Source organism: Gopherus flavomarginatus, chromosome 7, assembly GCF_025201925.1.
Source record: "Gopherus flavomarginatus isolate rGopFla2 chromosome 7, rGopFla2.mat.asm, whole genome shotgun sequence".
NCBI lineage: Eukaryota > Metazoa > Chordata > Testudines > Testudinidae > Gopherus > Gopherus flavomarginatus.
In genome coordinates this window covers 36,264,617-36,279,006 of record NC_066623.1, presented here as the reverse complement: position 1 = coordinate 36,279,006, position 14,390 = coordinate 36,264,617, and the positions used below count along the sequence as shown (strand labels likewise).

General features: G+C 46.5%; 1 protein-coding gene across 4 annotated transcripts in view; it reads right to left on the bottom strand.

The window, feature by feature from the left end:
* PSD2 (pleckstrin and Sec7 domain containing 2) overlaps window positions 1–13,989 on the bottom strand; it is a 153,289-nt gene extending 139,300 nt beyond the window's left edge. The window contains exons 1-2 of one of the 4 annotated variants that reach the window (XM_050962601.1): window positions 13,621–13,989; window positions 3,231–3,333 (exon numbers count right to left, since the gene is read on the bottom strand). The gene's annotated coding sequence lies outside the window, so the exon portion shown is untranslated. Of the gene's footprint in view, window positions 1–3,197; window positions 3,334–13,620 lie in introns of those variants that run through there. The other 3 variants (XM_050962603.1, XM_050962602.1, XM_050962604.1) reach the window with 3 other exon arrangements.
* Window positions 13,990–14,390: the final 401 nt, after the last annotated feature.

The following is a 14,390-nucleotide window of genomic DNA, read 5'->3' as shown; positions in this document are numbered from 1 at the left end:
CCGGGTACTACAGGCGATTTGTACCACACTACAGCCAAATGGCTGCCCCACTGACCGACCTGACCAAAAAGACCCAGCCAAATGCAGTTAAGTGGACTGATAAGTGTCAAAAGGCCTTTACCCAACTTAAGGCAACGCTCATGTCTGACCCTGTGCTAATGGCCCTGGACTTTGACAAGCCATTCCTAGTAACCACAGATGCATTTAAGCGTGGTATAGGAGCAGTTCTCATGCAGGAAGCAACGAATCACAACTTCCATCCTGTCGTGTTTCTCAGCAAGAAACTGTCTGAGAGGGAAAGTCACTGGTCAGTCAGTGAAAAGGAATGCTATGCCATTGTGTACGCCCTGGAAAAGCTACGCCCATATGTTTGGGGACTGTGGTTCCAGCTACAAACTGACCATGCTGCGCTACAGTGGCTTCATACTGACAAGGGGAACAACAAGAAACTTCTTCGATGGAGTTTAGCTCTCCAAAATTTTGATTTTGAGATTCAACACATTTCAGGAGCTTCTAACAAAGTAGCTGATGCACTCTCTCGTGAAAGTTTCCCAGAATCCAGTAGTTAAAAAGTGTTCTTAAAATGTGAAAGTCTTGTAGTTTACATACTTAGTAGTACATGTAAAGGTGCATGTGTTGTATTAATCTGTTTATTTTAAAGTTCTAGGAGGAAATCACCGCCAGTGAGGTTCCCCACTGTCTGCAATTTGGGGGGCGTGTCATAAACAGATAGCTAAGGGTTAATGTTCTTTTACCTGTAAAGGGTTAACAAAGGGAACCAAACACCTGACCAGAGGACCAATCAGGAAACAAGACTTTTTCAAATCTGGGTGGAGGGAAGTTTTGGGTGTGAGTTCTTTGTTCTTTGTCTTGGTTCGGTGACCCTCTCGGCTTTGGGAGTGATCTCTCTATCTCCAAGTTTTCTAATATTCTGTTTCCAAGTTGTAAGTACAAGGATAGTAAGACAATAGGTTTATATTGTTTTTTTTTTTATTTACATGTGTGTAGTTGCTGGAATGTGTTAAATTGTATTCTTTTTGGATAAGGCTGTTTATTCATTTTTTTCTTTTAAGCAATTGACCCTGTATATTGTCACCTTGATACAGAGACCAGTTTATGTCTTTTTCTTTCTTTTTAAATAACGCTTTCTTTTTAAGACCTGTTGGATTTTTTTTTTAGTGGGGGCTCAAGGGGATTGAGTCTGCAGCTCACCAGGGAATTGGTGGGAGGAAGAAGACAGGGGGGAAGAGAGAATCTCTTTGTGTTAGATTTACTAAGCCTGACTTTGCATACCCTCTGGGTGAGGGGAGAGAGAGATCTGATCTCTCGGTGCTTGTGTTTCAAGGACTTGAATCAGGGAATCTCCTAGATTTGAAGTGGGGAAATCTGGGAGGAGGTAAAGAGGGTGGAATCCCTTTGTTTAGATTCACGGAGCTTGAATCTGTATATCTCTCCAGGAATCCAGGGAGGGAACACCTGGAGGGGAAGAGGGAGAAGGGAAGTGGGTTATTTCCCTTTGTGGTGAGACTCAGGGCATCTGAGTCTTGGGGGTTCCCCAGGCAAGGTTTTGGGGAGACCAGAGTGAGCCAGACATTGGAATTCTGGCTGGTGGCAGTGATATCAGATCCAAGCTGGTAATTAAGTTTGGAGGTTTCATGCTAGCTTCTCATGTTCTGAACTCTAAGGTTCAGATCTGAGTAGGAGAGTTATGACAACAGGCCAGAGACCTGCCCCAGAATAATCCCTAGAGCAGAGCTTTGAGACAAACATCCAGTCTTGATTTAAAAATTGTCCGTGATGGACAATCTACCACGACCCTGGATAATTTGTTCCAATGGTTTATTTACTCTCACTGTTAAAAAACATACACCTTATTCCAAGTCTGAACTTCTCTAGTTTCAGCTTCCAGCCACTGGATTGTGCTAGATCTTTCTTTGCCAGATTAAAGAGCCTATTATTTAATATTTTCCACCCCGTAAATACTTACAGACTTCTAAATAAGTGACTACTGCTGCACACAAGCATGCAGCAGAGACACGCAGGATGGATGGCCATAAGAACAGTTGCTTTGGGGGATAATAAAGAAATCTGAAGATTTTTAAGGCATTTTAACCAATACAGCTACAGTATATGCACAGACCCCACCATGATTGGCTGGGTTACCCCTGATGTTACAAAACCCCCAACCGTGAGCTATCCATAGGACAGGAGCCAAGCCCTGTAAACCAGCAAGGAAGTATTGAGGGGAAGAGGAGCAAAGCATCCTGGCCTGTCCCCTTGCGATACAGGCTCCCTCACCAGCTGGTGGTCCAGCAATGAGGAAGGATGTTAATGCGGGGCACTTGGGAGCCCCGTGGCTTCACTGTACAGGCTCACAGCTAAACTGTTGGCAGAATCAAAAGGTCCTTTGCTTTTCTGCAGCGCCCTGCCCATGAAGACTGCAGAGTGCTCTGCAAACCTCAGTGATTGAAGTACCACAGGTAGGTAGGAAGTATTGTTTCCATTTTACAGCTAGGGAACTGAGAGACACAGAGAGACTGAAGCCCAGATCCTCCACAAAAGCATTTGAGGTCCCAACTCTCATTGATTTCCATGGAAGTTAGGAGCCTGAACACCTCTGTGGACCTTAGTGAGTTGGCCAAAGTCACACAGGAAGTCAGTGGCAGACCCAAGAATTGAGCCTGTAACTCTGAGGCCTGTGCTTTAACCACTCAGCCATCCTTCCTGCTGATGGAAAATGGTCTTATTTTCAGGGACATCTGGCTCCCCCAACAGACGGATGAGGAATAGATTCCATGGGTCAGATCCTGTTTATCTGTTGTGCTTATCTAGCCCTCATTATTGTGGAGTCCAAGCACCTTACTACCTGTAATGCATTTCTCCTTCCGACACCCCAGGGAGGCAGGTCTGGGCTGTTATCCTCATTGTATAGGTGTGGAGCTGAGGTTCTAAGTGACTTAGCCAAGGTCACACAGCAAGTCTGTAGCAGAGCAGGGATTTGCACCTGAATCTCCCTAACCACCAAGCCTTCCTTCTCTATGCGGCATCCTCAGCTGGTGCAAATCAGCCAACCTCATTGAGTCTGACAGAGCTACACTCACTTGCACCAGGTGGGGATCTGGCCCCACAAGTGCCCATATTCAGCCTCCCACCCACAAGACATGTTACTGTCACATGGGGGAGGGTTTGGCACTTACTGTTTGCATGGTGCTTAATGGGCTAGATGGTACCTTTGTTGTGGAGGTGCCTCTGGACCCTCTGGCAGTGGTAACTCCAGGAGGGGTTCTCCTCGACCCACACAAATGAGTGTCCGGCAGTGTCAGTGTCCCCACCCTGAAAACAGAGGCAGCAGGAGCTCAGTCAGCTCTTCTGGCTAGCATGTGCACGGAGGGATGGACAGACAAATTAACCACCCAGCTCCCTTAAGGTAAGCTAGTGCCAATGCAAAGCTAGTAGTGGCTGTACACCTTGGCCATACTGCATCCAGCCCCTGCACAGGGGGAGTGGAGACGCTCTTTGCGCCAGATTTGGGCCCATTCTCCCCAATCTGCCCTTGCCCAGCCAGGCAGGTCCTGATGACATGAGGCCCATAATGTTGTTCTGGAGAATACAGCGTGTGGGCAGCCAGCCTCTAGTATTGAACTAGCTGCTTTCTGAAGCATGAGCTCATGTGAGACAGGGATCATTAGGCAGGAAAGCCCCTGGGCTCTGGGGGGACAGGACTCTGCAGGCCTCGTTCCCCACAGCAATGTCTTTGAGTCTGACACAATGCTGGCCCCAGTGCAATGGACACATTCTCTGATCTGGCTTCCTGCTGGACAGGAGATGGGGAATATGGCTATGGCCAGATGCCTCACTCTGGCCAGCTCCTTGTTCTGTACAAAGAGATTTCAGTGGCAGCTCAGGGTGAGGTTGTCACATGCAGCCAGGGCCTAAAGGGAGGTGTCATAAACAGATAGCTAAGGGTTAATGTCTCTTCCACCTGAAGCACCTGACCAGAGGACCAATCAGGGAACCGGATTTTTTCAACTCTGGGTGGAGGGAGTTTGTGTCTGAGTCTTTTGTCTGCCTGCCTGCTTTCTCTGAGCTTTGGAGAAGTAGCTCTACTTTCTAGTCTTCTGTTTCTAAGTGTAAGGACAAAGAGATCAGATAGTAAGTTCTATGGTTTCTTTTCTTTGGTATTTGCATGAATATAAGTGCTGGAGTGCTTTGATTTGTATTCTTTTTGAATAAGGCTGTTTATTCAATATTCTTTTAAGCAATCGACCCTGTATTATATCATCTAAATACAGAGAGAACATTTGTATGTATTTTTCTTTCTTTTTATATAAAGCTTTCTTTTAAGACCGGTTGAAGTTTTTCTTTACTTCAGGGAAATTGAGTCTGTACTCACCAGGGAATTGGTGGGAGGAAGAAATCGGGGAGATCTGTGTGTTGGATTGCTAGCCTGATTTTGCATTCCCTCTGGGGGAATAGGAAAGTACTTTTTGTTTCCAGGATTGGGAACAGAGAGGGAGATTCACTCTGTTTGGATTCACAGAGCTTGTGTCTGTGTATCTCTCCAGGAGCACCTGGAGGGGGGAAGGGAAAAAGGATTATTTCCCTTTGTTGTGAGACTCAAGGGATTTGGGTCTTGGGGTCCCCAGGGAAGGTTTTTCAGGGGGACCAGAGTGCCCCAAAACACTCTAATTTTTTGGGTGGTGGCAGCAAGTACCAGGTCCAAGCTGGTAACTAAGCTTGGAGGTTTTCATGCTAACCCCCATATTTTGGACGCTAAGGTCCAAATCTGGGACTAAGGTTATGATATGGTGTGCAGCTGGTGGGATATAGACAGAATCCAGAAGCCAGTAGGAATATTATATTTTTCTTTTCTCTGCTAAGGGCTTTTTAGCAGAGAGAGAAACAGTTGGTTTTAAAAGGGAACTAGAGAGAATTTTTTTTTCTGCTCTCTCTGGCAGTTTGTGGCTTGCATGTTAAGCAAGAAGCCATTACCAGACTGTTAAGGGTCTTTTGTCATGCAATAGCCCTCCCATTAGGAGAGTCATTACCAGCACTATATGAATGCAAATAAAGTGGTTTTTCAGGTTTACTTAACATTGAAAATTAGCTAAAGGCACTGTTGCTAGGCAGACTTCAGGAGGCAACAGAGAACCTGCAGTTCAGAAGATAAACACCGGAGGGCACCCCAACACAAGAAAACAGGAACCATGACTTCTAAGGCTAAAATTGAGGCCGAAGAACAAATCAAAGAAGCTGAACACAGGCGAGAGATGGAAAAACACAAACAGGAACTGGAAATAAAACAAAAAGAGATGGAGATGAAAGAAAAGGAAGAAAGCATGAAACTGGCAGCCTTCCAAAGAGAACAGGCAGCCCAAGAGGCAGCACACAAAAGAAAACTAGCAGAAGAAGAGTTGGCCCACCGCCGAGAAATGGAAAAGCACCGCCGAGAAATGGAAAAACAACAAAAAGAAATGGAAAAACAACAAAAAGAGAATGAAGAGAAGGAAAAACAGAGAAAACATGAACTGGAGTTGGCAAAAGCTGGGCTGCATGTGCCAGCCAACCCTAACAACCCGGCGCCACTTATTGCTCCACAGCACAGGAAATTTCCCACCTACAAGGCAGGTGATGACACCGAGGCCTTCTTGGAAAATTTTGAAAGAGCCTGTCTTGGGTACAACATCCCCGAAGACCAGTACATGGTAGAATTGAGGTCACAGCTCAGTGGACCTTTAGCAGAGGTGGCAGCTGAAATGCCTAAGCTGCAAATGAATGACTATAAACTTTTTCAAACCAAGGCCAGATACCGAATGGGGATAACCCCAGATCATGCCCGTCGGCGCTTCAGAACCCAAAAGTGGAAACCCGAGGTGTCATTTCCCAAACACGCCTACTACATTGCAAAAAACTATGAGGCCTGGATAACAGGAAACAACATTCAAACCTTGGAAGAATTAAACCTCCTCATACAAATGGAGCAGTTCTTGGATGGTGTTCCTGAAGACATCACACGGTACATACAAGATGGAAATCCCAAAGATATCGCTGAGGCGGGGGAGATTGGAGCCAAATGGATGGAACTGGCAGAAAGCAAGAAAGCTACTGTCAAGGGGAACGATTACCCCAGGGGGCACACAGACCATAAACCCTACAACCGAGGACAGCCAAAGACCCCACATACCACCCAGGTAAAGCCACAGATACCCTACCCTTCAACCTCACCAGTCTCCAGTAACTCACCTCGGCCCAGTGACCCATCAGATGGAAGATGCTTTAAGTGTAATGAACTGGGACATATCAAGGCCAACTGTCCAAAGAACACCATGCGAGTGCAATTCATTACACCACCATCACCCCAAAGATCCCCAGGCCCAGATGCCTCTCAAATACCCTTGGAGCGAAGGGAAAATTTGAGAGTGGGCGGAAAGAAGGTTACTGCGTGGAGAGACACGGGGGCACAAGTGTCAGCTATCCACCAATCCTTCGTTGACCCCAAATTCATCAACCCAAAGGCCAAAGTTACAATTTACCCCTTCATGTCACAAGCTGTAGACTTGCCTACAGCTCAACTGCCTGTCCAGTACAAAGGCTGGTCAGGAATGTGGACTTTTGCAGTCTATGACAATTATCCTATCCCCATGCTACTGGGGGAAGACTTGGCCAACCAGGTGAGGCGGGCCAAGAGAGTGGGAATGGTTACACGTAGCCAAACCAGGCAAGCTTCCAGACCCATTCCTGTTCCTGAGCCGTCCACAGAGGCCCCATCTGTGTTACCAGAGACCCAGGCAGAGGTAGTGGACCCGGATTCCATGCCTACCACTGAAACAGCCCCAGCATCTCCAGTCCCAGGCCCGGAACTGGAACAGCAACCAGCACCAGCAAGTGCAACCCCATCTTCAAACTCAACGCCAGAGGGTGCCAGCGAGCCAAAACTGGCAGAAGCAACAGACAGCCATACCCAAAAGGCTCAGCCAGAGCCTGAAATACCCTCAGGTGCACCAGCGGAGAGCGGTTCACCAGCAACGGAAACAACCCCATCACCTACATCGCTTCCAGAGGGACCAAGCCCAAGTCCACAGTCTGAGGAAGAACTGGTGACCCCAGCCTCAAGGGAACAGTTCCAGGCTGAGCAGGAAGCGGATGACAGCCTTCAGAAAGCTTGGGCGGCGGCACGGAGCACCCCACCGCCTCTCAGCTCTTCTAATCGATCCCGGTTTGTTATAGACCAAGGACTTTTATACAAGGAAATTCTTTCTGGTGGACACCGGGAAGAATGGCAGCCGCAAAAACAGTTGGTGGTTCCAACTAAGTACCGGGGGAAGCTCTTAAGCTTAGCCCATGATCATCCCAGTGGCCATGCTGGGGTGAACAGAACCAAGGACTGGTTGGGGAAGTCCTTCCACTGGGAGGGGATGGGCAAGGACGTTGCCAAGTATGTCCGGTCTTGTGAGGTATGCCAAAGAGTGGGAAAGCCTCAAGACCAGGTCAAGGCCCCTCTCCAGCCACTTCCCATAATTGAGGTCCCATTTCAGCGAGTAGCTGTGGATATTCTGGGCCCTTTCCCAAAAAAGACGCCAAGAGGAAAGCAGTACGTACTGACTTTAGTGGACTTTGCTACCCGATGGCCAGAAGCAGTAGCTCTAGTCAACACCAGGGCTAACACTGTGTGCCTGGCCCTAACAGACATCTTTGCCAGGGTAGGTTGGCCCTCTGACATCCTTACAGATTCAGGGTCTAATTTCCTGGCAGGGACCATGGAAAAACTGTGGGAAACTCATGGGGTGAATCACTTGGTTGCCACCCCGTACCACCATCAAACCAATGGCCTGGTGGAAAGGTTCAATGGAACTTTGGGGGCCATGATACGAAAATTCATCAACGAATTCTCCAATAATTGGGACCTAGTGTTGCAGCAGTTGCTGTTTGCCTACAGGGCTGTACCACATCCCAGTTTAGGGTTTTCACCATTTGAACTTGTGTATGGTCACGAGGTTAAGGGGCCATTACAGTTGGTGAAGCAGCAATGGGAGGGGTTTACACCTTCTCCAGGAACTAACATTCTGGACTTTGTAAGCAACCTACAAAGCACCCTCCGACACTCTTTAGCCCTTGCTAGAGAGAACCTAAAGGATGCTCAAGAAGAGCAAAAGGCCTGGTATGACAGACATGCCAGAGAACGTTCCTTCAAGGTAGGAGACCAGGTTATGGTCTTGAAGGCGCAACAGGCCCATAAGATGGAAGCATCATGGGAAGGGCCCTTCACGGTCCAAGAGCGCCTGGGAGCTGTAAACTACCTCATAGCATTTCCCAATTCCTCACTAAAGCCTAAAGTGTACCATGTTAATTCTCTCAAGCCTTTCTATTCCAGAGACTTACAGGTTTGTCAGTTTACAGTCCAGGGAGAGGATGCTGAGTGGCCTGACGGTGTCTACTACGACGGGAAAAAAGACGGTGGCGTGGAAGAGGTGAACCTCTCAACCACCCTGGAACGTCTGCAGCGGCAACAAATCAAGGAGCTGTGCACTAGCTTCGCCCCATTGTTCTCAGCCACCCCAGGACGGACTGAACGGGCATACCACTCCATTGATACAGGTAATGCTCACCCAATCAGAACCCCACCCTACCGAGTGTCTCCTCATGCCCAAGCTGCTATAGAACGGGAGATCCAGAACATGCTACAGATGGGTATAATCCGCTCATCTACCAGTGCATGGGCATCTCCAGTGGTTCTGGTACCCAAACCAGATGGGGAAATACGCTTTTGCGTGGACTACCGTAAGCTAAATGCTGTAACTCGTCCGGACAACTATCCAATGCCACGTACCGATGAGCTATTGGAAAAGTTGGGACGTGCCCAGTTCATCTCTACAATAGACTTAACCAAGGGGTACTGGCAAGTACCGCTAGATGAACCTGCCAAGGAGAGGTCAGCATTCGTCACCCATGCGGGGGTGTATGAATTCAATGTCCTTCCTTTCGGCCTTCGAAATGCACCCGCCACCTTCCAGAGGCTGGTAGATGGTCTACTAGCTGGACTGGGAGAATTTGCAGTTGCCTACCTCGATGATGTGGCCATTTTTTCAGACTCCTGGCCCGAACACCTACTACACCTGGAAAAGGTCTTTGAGCGCATCAGGCAGGCAGGACTAACTGTTAAGGCCAAAAAGTGTCAAATAGGCCAAAACAGAGTGACTTACCTGGGGCACCAGGTGGGTCGAGGAACCATAAACCCCCTACAGGCCAAGGTGGATGCTATCCAAAAGTGGCCTGTCCCAAGGTCAAAGAAACAGGTCCAATCCTTCTTAGGCTTGGCCGGATACTACAGGCGATTTGTACCACACTACAGCCAAATCGCTGCCCCACTGACCGACCTGACCAAAAAGACCCAGCCAAATGCAGTTAAGTGGACTGATGAGTGTCAAAAGGCCTTTACCCAACTTAAGGCAACGCTCATGTCTGACCCTGTGCTCAGGGCCCCGGATTTTGACAAGCCATTCCTAGTAACCACAGATGCATCTGAGCGTGGTATAGGAGCGGTGCTCATGCAGGAAGCAACAGATCACAACTTCCATCCTGTCGTGTTTCTCAGCAAGAAACTGTCTGAGTGGGAAAGTCACTGGTCAGTCAGTGAAAAGGAATGCTATGCCATTGTGTACGCCCTGGAAAAGCTACGCCCATATGTTTGGGGACGGCGGTTTCAACTACAAACTGACCATGCTGCACTAAAGTGGCTTCATACTGCCAAGGGGAACAACAAGAAACTTCTTCGTTGGAGTTTAGCTCTCCAAGATTTTGATTTTGAAATTCAACACATCACAGGAGCTTCTAACAAAGTAGCTGATGCACTCTCCCGTGAGAGTTTCCCAGAATTCAGTAGTTAAAAAGTGTTCTTAAAATGTAGAAGTCTGTTAGTTATATACTTAGGAGTATATGTAAAGGTGTATGTGTTGTATTAATCTGTTTATTTTCAAGTTCTAGAAGGAAATCGCCGCCAGTGAGCTTCCCCACTGTCTGCAATTTGGGAGGCGTGTCATAAACAGATAGCTAAGGGTTAATGTCTCTTCCACCTGAAGCACCTGACCAGAGGACCAATCAGGGAACCGGATTTTTTCAACTCTGGGTGGAGGGAGTTTGTGTCTGAGTCTTTTGTCTGCCTGCCTGCTTTCTCTGAGCTTTGGAGAAGTAGTTCTATTTTCTAATTTTCTGTTTCTAAGTGTAAGGACAAAGAGATCAGATAGTAAGTTCTATGGTTTCTTTTCTTTGGTATTTGCATGAATATAAGTGCTGGAGTGCTTTGATTTGTATTCTTTTTGAATAAGGCTGTTTATTCAATATTCTTTTAAGCAATCGACCCTGTATTATATCATCTAAATACAGAGAGAACATTTGTATGTATTTTTCTTTCTTTTTATATAAAGCTTTCTTTTAAGACCGGTTGAAGTTTTTCTTTACTTCAGGGAAATTGAGTCTGTACTCACCAGGGAATTGGTGGGAGGAAGAAATCGGGGAGATCTGTGTGTTGGATTGCTAGCCTGATTTTGCATTCCCTCTGGGGGAATAGGAAAGTACTTTTTGTTTCCAGGATTGGGAACAGAGAGGGAGATTCACTCTGTTTGGATTCACAGAGCTTGTGTCTGTGTATCTCTCCAGGAGCACCTGGAGGGGGGAAGGGAAAAAGGATTATTTCCCTTTGTTGTGAGACTCAAGGGATTTGGGTCTTGGGGTCCCCAGGGAAGGTTTTTCAGGGGGACCAGAGTGCCCCAAAACACTCTAATTTTTTGGGTGGTGGCAGCAAGTACCAGGTCCAAGCTGGTAACTAAGCTTGGAGGTTTTCATGCTAACCCCCATATTTTGGACGCTAAGGTCCAAATCTGGGACTAAGGTTATGATAGGAGGGCTGACACAAAACCACGCTGTTCCCTGGGGAGCTCCCCACTTGTGCAGGAGGGAGGAGACACCCCTTCAAAGGGGACAGCCTACACCTCCCAAGTGGCCGGCAACGGGAGGGCAGAGTCTTCGTTCCCTTTACCACCCACTTCCAACTGAGCTGCTCCTGGAGAGGGGAATGCATCTCAGTAACAGCCTCTGTGTTGCCCTGCACAGGTGCACTGTAGTTCTGGCAGGTCCATACCTGGGCTGCCCAAAGAGCCCCAGGGAAAGGCTGATCTTTACTTGGGCTACCCAAGGGGCTAGGGCAAGGCCACTTATTCCCCACCCCTCCCACTGGCAGCCAAAATCTTAACCTTACTAGAGAAACACCACCTTTACCTCAGTGACTGGGACTCTTAGTAAAAATAGCATGTTTTTTTTTAATACAGTAATGATTCCACAGGCTGCACCTTGCAGCAGGGCCACTTTAGTACTTGTTAAGGATCTTCTGCAATGTTTATGGCCTAGCAGTTAGAGCAGGAAACTTGCACACAGGACTCCAAGGTTCTTTGCCCAGCAATCTCACTAATTGTGGTGTGACCTTGGGGAAGTCACTTCACCAATCTGTGCCTCAGTTTCCCCAGAGGATGATAATGTTATCGCTGGGGCAGAGGGTTAATTTGGGAAGAAAGTATCCAAAGAATGGAGACAGCAAGACTGAACTTCCATGTCATTTCAGAACCTCATGGCCCTGGGCTTTGCACTTCAAAATGATTCTGCGGGGGCAAATACAAGAGGTCACCATTTACACCTGTGTTTAACTTTTGGGGGGAAAACAGCTGAATTGAGAGCCATTTAGTTTGTGGCTCAGCTGACCCCCAGACATACTCTCTCTGCTCAGGCTCCCACTTTCAGACTTTCCCCTTGTTCTCTCTGGACTTGTGTAGGAAATATCTTGTTCACAAAAATCCTAACTGAGCTGCACACTTTGAAGTACCCAGTAATGTACAAATTGATAGACACATGCACGTTTCTTTTTCATAAAATGCCTAATGATAATATGCTACATTTTCTCGCTAAAAATATCATCCACTCAGATGTGGAGAATGTAGACTGTAATACCAACTACTAGAATGCAGGTCTGGAACACCATGCCCCATCATCCAACAGCCACAAATCTCTGTTTATCCTAGCAATTAATCCTCCTCTATGTTTGGTGATATTATAATTACAGAAACATTGCCATTTTGATGGGCTTGTTTCCACCAATGTATTTTACTTTATTTACATCACCACAATAGGCTACAGCGAACAAAAAAAAGGGTGAAATTGTATTTAGAGAGACAATTCCACATGCATTCTCAAAGCATTTTGTAGATGTAAGTCACCCCGGCTCCAAATGACACGTTTATTGTGTGAGCACACAATGAGATCAGATTGAATATTGACTAAAACTGGCCTAACTCACAAAATAATGAAGAGCACAATAGTATGATTTAATCCAAACCACTAGAGAAATACACATCTGTAACATACAACATGCCTTTCCCACAGAAATACTCTTTGCTTTCTAGCTAGCCTTCGGCAGGAGAATTTCTTCCTCATAAATTATGTATTTTTTTTTCAGTTGCCAACACATTTCCTTTACCGGTTGCAAAAAAATGTCATATCGTCTGGCTTATAAATGGGCAGGTGGTGATATCTCTGCATTCTCAAAACTGAGATGGGGAATCAAATATGGCTAAAGTCAAAAAGTATTTCCCCTTTGTCCTAAAGATGTGAAATATGCCATTACAGTGCAGTCATTATAGGCACCTCATTAGAAAGTACTTTCACACCTAGTCGAGGATCAGCAAACTATCCTGTGTCTTCCCCTCTCCCCCACCAAAAATACAAAAAGCCCCAGCAAGGCAAATGCCAATAGAACAATTAAGATAATAATATAGTGCAGAGTGGGCTAATACACATTCTTTCCAGACGCTAGACGTTTAAATTCTGCAATACTGTCCTGGCTCATTCAAGATTAAAAAAACTGTAACCTAGCAAAGACAAAAAGACAGAAGGTAAGAAAAAAATCCCACTGATCACTAAAGCCTTTCCATAGTCCAGATGCAGTCCTATCACTTCAGCTTCTCTGTACCATCTCCATGACAACCATGTAATTTGGATGCTATAACTACAGCTGAAATGATCTTTAGATGTAGCTTTGTTATAAAACATAGTACAGAATATGTCAGAGTCTTGGTAAAGAAAACTTGCACTGTAAATGAGGGAGGTAATTAAATAGTCCCATTTTCATGTTCTATTCTCAAATAGTCCAGATATTTTAAATAACCAAAAGAATTAATGTGTTCCTCTTAATGGGCAAATGATTTGGAAGTCAATAACAATCCTCATCAATTGTTTTTGGTGAGTAATGTGTCCAAGTACTACACCCCAAATTCCCAGTCCAGACACCCAGCTGAGAGTTGGAAGCAGATATCTGAAAGCAGATTCAGAGAATGGGCATCTGGACGGACACACACACACACACACACACACACACACACACACACACACACACACACACACACACCAACTGAGACAATTCGATCCCTAGCATTGAAGCACAAAGCTGATACATCAGATAAATAATAATAATGATGATGATACCATGCCTAACCAAGCAAAATAGGACATAGGATGCCATGGGGATGAATCAAGTAAATGATCAACAATGATAATAGTGTATATTGTCCTTGCACTTACCGGAGCAATAAGCCTTTTTTAGTTCCCCCCCAACGCAGCTCTCTTTTCTCCTCACCAATCCATGCAAAATAATCAGCAGCTACACATAAGGAGTTGCCCCATCCCCCATACCTTCCTAGACTTTCCTTTTATTGGTTTTTTTTTCCCCTCACAGTGGGTCACACCTCCCAGGCTTTCCTTCAGGTGTCAAGAGATTGCTAGAGATGGAGCAGGAAGGATGGGAGGGAAAGGGGACAGAAAGGGGAGGGGGGGAGAGATATGACTAAAAGGGGAGGCAGAGAGTGACTGCAGTCAATGAAAGGGTGGAGGGAAAGACCTTGCTACATAAACCTAGAGGAATAGATTGCAGCTAAGCAATCGGCTAGAAGACACTCACTACAGTGGAGTGTGAGCAAACTGCTAAGAATATTCAACGGTTTCTCAAAGCCCAGAGGGACAGATCTGCTATCGGCCAGCCAATCAAATACCTTCAAACTGGAGCTAGCAAAATCCTGCCAAACAGACAGGCCGTCTTTAAGAAATGTAAAAAATAAATAAATAAACAAACAACAACCTTGGTAAAATTTGCAAGGCTGATGAATGCATTCACGGGGCCTACCCGCTCCCCTATTGCCACCTGCCTCCCCATCCCTCCCCCTGCTGGAACTTTCCTGGGGCTGCATACCACCAGCACCCTGCTTTGCTCTTTCCATTCCCATCTGGTGTTAGGCTGTGCTCTTCCCATCCCTACCTGCTGCCCCCCCAGACAGGGCCTATCCCCTGCCAGGCTT